The sequence below is a fragment of the Octopus bimaculoides genome, chromosome 25 (assembly GCF_046866305.1).
Source record: "Octopus bimaculoides isolate indiv1 chromosome 25, ASM4686630v1, whole genome shotgun sequence".
Taxonomy (NCBI): Eukaryota; Metazoa; Mollusca; class Cephalopoda; order Octopoda; family Octopodidae; genus Octopus; species Octopus bimaculoides.
In genome coordinates, this window is record NC_142952.1 from 419,025 (window position 1) to 426,524 (window position 7,500).

Sequence of the window (7,500 nt, forward strand, 5' to 3'; positions counted from 1 at the left end):
GCTTAGCGACATTACTTTCATCCATACGTTCTGAGTTCAAGTTCAACCACAGTCGGCTTTACTTTTCACCCTTTCGGGGTCGATAAAGCAAGTACCAGTTGAGCATTAGAATCGATATAATCAACTAGCCACTCCCCCCCAAAAAAATTTCGGGCCTTGTGCCTATAATAGAAACAATTATTGTTTATATTTGTTTTATTTATATTTATTTATTGTCTGCACAAACCGTTATTTTCACGCCTCCAAACTTACAAAAAACAAAATCTTTTGGGGTTATTTTTCGAAATTATGCTGATCCAGATCTTGTTTCTCATTGGTGAAAATTCTATCTTTATTTCTTTTCTTCTTTTTTTTTTTTTTTGATTTTTCTTTCATTTACAAGCAAATTTCTCGTTCTGCCTTGTTTTACTAAAGTTTTAAAACGTTTTATTTTCTTTACAACGAAAAATTTCTAATTCTTGCCTGGTTTCATTGAAGTTTACTCTTAATATGTTATTTTTTGCTGAAAGTTTTTGAGATGTGACAGTTGAATACGACTGAAACATGTAACATGATCTATCAACTCAAGTGGTACCATGTTGAAGAAATCTTAGATATTTTTTATTTTGAATTCTTATATGTCGTGTAATTTCTTTTCCCGTGTGTGTATACGTGTATGTATGTTTCTATGCATACACACACACTCACATAAAATGAATATTTATCAGGACTTATGTATGTATTCTAATGTTCTCGAACGTACTCAATACGTGTTGTAGAGTATACCATTTATTTAAACTAAATTCTTTTTTCTTGCGACTCTGGTGTCATGCCACTATAGCGGGGTGAAACTGGGACCGCAAGATAAAGAATTAACAATTTACACACAAGTCACACACATACACACGCATACACACACGCACAGACACAGATCTTTATGAATGTATGTGTGAATGTATGTATATCACACGCATACATAAATAAAAAGTAAAACAATTCCATATATTTAGTCTGCTGGAATGAATAGATTGGTCAACATGTAAGTTTTTAATGTCTAACCTTTTCCTGACGATATTTTGCTCATAACTCATAAATGCAAATTTAATGCACAAATTTGTAGGAAACAGCTGTAGGAAGAAATGATTATCAATTTATTAATAAATAAGCATTAACCACTAACTCTTTATTTTCTTAATTTAATATGGATTATATTCTTAGTGTATACTTACCTATATAAGCGAGATTTTATTTCTCAAAGACATAAGGGATAGAACCAGTGTTTTCTTGGATGTAATCGTCCCTTAAAGAGGTTAATATATCCTCTAACTTATATGTATGTACGTATGTGTGTGTGCGTGTGTAAGTATACGCACACTTATAGAAATACACACACACACACACACACACACATATGTATGTAGGTGTATACAAATATAAATTTACATGTATGCGTGCGTGAGTGCATGTGTGTGTGTGTGTTTACGGAGGAATTTTTTTCCACTTTGTCTTTTATGTTGGTGTTCTCCAAGACCCTTCAAGACTATTCTAACGGCTAGAATATGGTATCAATTAAAAAAAGGTTTCTAATTTACTTGAAGTAGTTGTCGTTATTGGGGTAGATTCTTCTTCTTCTTCTTCTTATCATTATTATTATTATTAGCAAGGCTGTATATGAGATGTGCTACAAAATAAAGGCCTTTGTTGAATATATATGTGTATTCGAGGTGCAGCGAATATATCGTTTTCTTGGTAAAGAGATTTCGTTGTTGAATCTAATGTTAATGTTTTTGGGGTTTTTTTAAGGCGTGTAGACTTCTAATCATCTCAGCCGTGATCATCTCATCTGTCACTTATTCAGGCATAGTTTTATCTTTATTCTGTTCTTGTTTTAAGACTATACCATACCCTTACTATTAGACCATCCACCCAACCGCCCACGAAAAAGAGAGAAAGAAACGAATAAAGAATAAGAAAACCAAGTGCGTAGCGCTACCAAAAACTTTTGACAAAAGTTCACTTGTAAAACTATATATATGTGTGTGTGTGTGTGTGTGTGTATACACAAACACACACACACACACGCACATCTGAACGACATATCTGAATCTATTGGCACTTCTATGGCATGTCTTAATTTCTAAGGCTTATACTACTATGACATATCACAACATGTAACTTTTACTCTTCTGTGACATGTCTTAATCTATATGCCTTAATCTATAATGTTATAATGTCCATATTCCTAATCTGCAACGAATGCACATCTGTGACATGTCTTATGGCACATTTTAATCTGTAACATTTACACTCTAACGACACGTCTTAAACTGTAACGTCTACGTTCAAATTTTACATCTTATAATACTGTACTAATGTTGAGTTATGACGTCTTCACGCCTCTGACACGTCTTATGTCTTACAGCTGATATTATATGTCAGCAGATGGCGCTTTCGGCTGACAAATTATTGGTTTCAAGCAGTTATGAAGCCCAAACCTGACTGACAGCGAGAGTCTTAAAGTGCACGGTCAATTGCTTTGCCTCTCCTATCCTCTTCTGCGACGGCGGCTCGGAACCTACTTGTTGAGGATGGTGGAGATGGTGAAGAGGGGTGTGGATGAGACGATGGAGAGGACAGGGGATGAGAGTGGTGTCGACAGCTGGAGGGAAGGAAGAATTGGTGTGAAATTGTGTCACATACATACATACATACATACATACATACATACATACATATGCATACACACATATATAGATAGATACATACATACAGACATACATACATACTCAACCACATATATATTTATATCAATCTACTCATCCCACTCCCCAGTAACCATAAGGCTGTCTGCCTGGCTTTTTGCTTGCCTTTCTGTGTCTTTCTCCCTCCTTTAATATACATATATATATATATATGTGTGTGTATGTCTCTGTGTGTGTGTGTGTGTGTATATATATATAATGTAGTACACGAGCCACATTTGTGTTACGCACCCATTTTTAAACGCATCTTTTATATTTCATATCTCTCTGTCTCTCTACTCAACCAATTTTATTCCTTGTGATGTTTCAAAAAAATGTAGCGAAGAACTGGTGCTGTTCGATGAGCTTAACTGCATTGAATCTGGTCAAGAATTGGTCAGCAGGAATAAAGGTGGTCGCGAAGAGTAAGTGTTAAGACTATTACTCAGTCACAAACGTGGGCGATGATATCTCTCACTTTCTCTCTCAATTTATCTCTCTCTTTCCCCCTCTCTCTCTCATATATATATATATATATATATACACACACACACACACACATGAGCACAACAGTATAGATGTTGGGTAGACTGGAGTGGCGTACCCGCTGGGTGGTCTCTAACGTACCTATACTAAGCAGTTTAGCAAACGCTGTACAGGTAGATTACCGCGCTTTTTCTGTACCACCCTGGGACCAGGCATACTCCATGCACCAGTAGAACCACGCATCTCATAATGGTTATCACAGACAACAGATACAGATACTTTTCTCCGGGAATCCTTCAGTGCCTCTGCACTGATTGTGCGCCGAGGACTTACGTTTTGTATCCATGCACAGGTCTGTGTGAGCGAGTATATAATCGCATACATACAGAGATACATACATACATATATATTATATATATGTATATTCATGTCTTTATGTATATATAAATGTATATATATATGCTCGTATGTATATATGCATACACATACGTGTATGTATGTATGTATGTATGTGAGTATGTGCGTATGCAAATACGTACATTTATTCGCACGCACATACACATACATGCGTGTGTGCGTGTGTGTGTGTGTGTGTGTATAAATGTTTATACGCTCACTCAACACGCACATGCGCACATTCACACACACACACACACACACACATCCTCATACATTCACAGATATGATAAAGTCATAATCTGACAGGCAAAATATTCTTGTAATATTTGAGTTTTTTTTTTCAGTGCAAGAAGTGAAAGTTAGACTAAAGGGGGGTGGAGGGAGAGGAGATATGAAAGACTGGTGGCAGAAACATTAGAGCAGCACCGCACTACATCGTTTACAGCATTTGGTCTCGTTCACCTGACATTCCTTCTCTATTTGAATTCCAACGAGGTCGACTTTCCTTTCTAGACACTCTCAAGAGGCGTAGAATTGCATTGAAACAATCAATATGCACCTGGTTAGCACCTGGTTCTCAGACTGGAACAGCTTTGATCCTATATCTGGTCAATCAGGTTTGACCTAGGGCTAAACAATAACAGCAAAAAGGAGATGGCTCCGAGCCAGAAGCACCTCATGCGCTTTCGTTGGAAATGCTAGAAACAGCAGTGAAATCTTGAAGTCACACCCTGCCGTCTTAGAAGGATAATGTACTATATGTGTGGTTGTGTGGCAAGAAGTTGGCTTTCCAATCACATCATTCTAAGTTCAGTCCCTCTGCTTGGTACTTTGTCTTATATATATGTGTGTGTTTGTGTGTGTGTGCGTCAGTGTGCGCGTGTGTGTGTGTGTATGTGTCTTTGTGTTTATCCTCGACGACTGCTTGACAACTGGTATTGGTATGTTTACGTCCCTACTGAAAAGGACGTCGATCCGTTGCAGGCTCAAAGGTCGGCCATTATTGAGAGGAAAAGTATGGGTCGATTACATCGATCCCTCTAATTCATTTGTACTTCATTCTATCAACCCCGAATGAATGAAAGGCAAAATTGACCTCAGCGGAATTTGAACTCACAACATAAAGAGCCGGAAAAAATGTCGCTATGCATGTAATCCGTCGCATTAACGATGTCTTATAGAAACCATTAACGGAGTCAATTCAATACCAAAGGCTATCTACCGGGTTCTTTGTGGCTTTTATTATCAGAGCTCATGCATTTATAAACATTCGAGCAAGATCTCTGGTCTGAGATTATCCCCAGCCCCCTTGTTTCTTCTTCTTCTTCTGCAATATTCTCAAGATCCATACACATCCGTTAGACGGAGGATACACGTATATTGTATGATGTAGTGATAGGTACGTCATTTCTGGGCATAGGCTTGCTGACCCTAGTGCTAAATGACAAGCTATAAATATATGTGACAATTATTCGGTTGCCATAATAAAACTCTGATGATGGTAACAACAATAACAACAACAGAATAAATGAGTTTTTCTTTAATTTTCTTTATTTTAATTTTAAATACATCTAGCAAATATGTAAACATATAGAAACCGAAAAAATAAACATGTAGCAATGAGAAACATGTGGGGGTTGAAATATAAACCATGTAGCAATAGGACACGTGCTCTTCATCGAATTTTCTCAAAGATGCTTAATGCTAAATTGCAAAAAAAAAAGAAAAAAAATGTAATACTACTTGACAATTTTTTAAAACTTAGTCTACAATATTAGCATTGAAACCGCCAATAGGTAGGTACATCTTGGTTTAAAGTTACTGGTAGATTTTTGATATGAGATTTTGATGTACTCAAATAGCTGAGTGCATATTTTAGTTCACATTAAAAAAAAAAAAAAAAAAAAAAAACATCTTACTATTTCTAAGCATGCATCTTTTGTCTGTATAAATTATCATTCTTCTTGTTATTATTTACTTTTTTTAATATAGTAGGCTTTAGAAAGCTTGTAGTTTGGCATCACGTTTGCTTGCCTGATGAGTAAATATATTATTACAGTTAAGGCGAATCTATCAAGCAAATCAAAGAAAAATAAAAGAGGAAAAAGCCACAAGAAATTTCGAGAAAACTTCTCAGGAAATAGTCATTTCTTCCATTCATATAACTGTTGTTATTATTATTATTATTATTATTATTATTATTATTTAGTGGAGGTTGCTGGAGTGAAGTTAGTTGTTTCGATAAATGGTTTACCACCACTGCTAAGCATAGCATTTGTTGCTTTCTTTTTAATTTTTCTAAAATTGCTTCAGTTTATGAAAGGTATCTGAGTAAAGAGAGGGGCGGAGAACCGTGTCTAACATGTGTTTTAGTTACCTCTTTACACGATATACTTTTTTATCTAGTTAATAAACAAGATAACTTAATCAGTAGCCATGTTCTCATATCTTTTCCATGTAACTTTATAAATGGATTGAAATAGTTCCTCAGCAAAGTTACTTTGTTTTGATAGCGTCGATGTAATTTCTTCGGAGATTTGTTATCTGTGTAGTTAGCTGCGTGTTTACTCCAATCTTTATCTACGATATTGTTATTTTTAGCTACGATGCCAATACCAGCCACTAAGCTCAGGGATTTGGCAGGTAGTTACGATATCGGTTACGTCTTTATTTTATGATGGTCATTAGCCGTGTCTTTAGTTACATCTTGAATATATTAATATCTTGGACCACACGTTTTGTAGCTCTTTTCTTTTTTCCCTCTCGTCAGCAGCTTCTTATGAGTACATACACAGTCAAAATAGACTCGTTACGAAGATAATGTTTTCTTTTGTAAACAAACAAAAAAAGGGGGGGGGGATGGATTACTGGGTATCCATTAACGACAACAGATAATAATAATAATAATAATAAGCAAATATATATATATAACCAAAGTTTATTAGTGATATTATAGCTAGTATTAGAAGTAGTAATACGATTATATAGAACTTGCTTCGATTTCTTTTGATTGTCTGTGTTAATAAAATTCATATACACAATAAAAAATTTTTTTTAAAGTAAACATTCAATACATTGCCGGATTAAAAACACTGACCGAATATATTTCCTTCCAATTTTTTTTTTTTTTTATTTTCTTCTTTATATTTTTTTCCTTTTTAGATTTATTTCTGCCTTTTTTTCTGACCAGTTTTTTATATTTTTTCTATGGTCATATTTTTTTTTAACCTAAAATGGCCTCTTGCTAAGCAGGACATCATTCATTAGCTCTGGTTCTAAATAAGCGACATGATTTAGCTGGTCAGTGTGTGTGTGTATATATATATATATATATATATATATGTATACATTAGATATATACATATATATATACAATGACATCACAAACCTATAAAATTGGCCATTTTAAAAATAAATCTCTCTCTCTCTCGCATTCTCCCCCCCCCTCTCTCGCATTCTCTCTCTCTCTCTCACCCACTCTCTTACTGAAACTGTTATTTTGCTCTGCGTGTCTTTTTTCTTTTTCTTTTTACGGGGTTTCTTTTCATACAAGTTTTTTTTGTTTTTTTTTTTAGAGTTTGCAAAATACACACACAATACATATTTCCACTTCAATGTAGGACATTAACTGGATTCACAGACCGACAGACGAGCCCCGATAATGATTTCAGAAACGGTTATCTATGGGTTTGGCCTTCAATTACAAACTGCTGTGATCTCACATAAACCATTTGCTTCACGTTCGAACCGCGTTGGTTCTGGTTTATATAACTAGTGGCACATTCACCAACAAAATCTTTAAAAAAATAAGTCGAAAATCCACTTTTGAGACAAAGTAGTAGTAGCAGTAGTAGTAGTAGCAGCAGTAGTAGCAGTAGTAGTAGTAGTAGCAGCA

At 35.2% G+C, this 7,500-nt stretch overlaps 1 protein-coding gene and 1 long non-coding RNA gene across 3 annotated transcripts in view; one reads left to right on the top strand and one right to left on the bottom strand.

Annotated features, from left to right (window-relative positions):
- LOC106870895 (uncharacterized) overlaps positions 1 to 7,500 on the top strand; it is a 97,312-nt gene that overhangs the window by 82,330 nt on the left and 7,482 nt on the right. The window lies entirely within an intron of this gene.
- LOC128250721 (uncharacterized) overlaps positions 5,135 to 7,500 on the bottom strand; it is an 8,893-nt gene continuing 6,527 nt past the window's right edge. Inside the window, exon 1 of the mRNA XM_089342210.1 lies at positions 5,135 to 7,500. This exon is cut by the window's right edge and continues 6,527 nt beyond it. The gene's annotated coding sequence lies outside the window, so the exon portion shown is untranslated.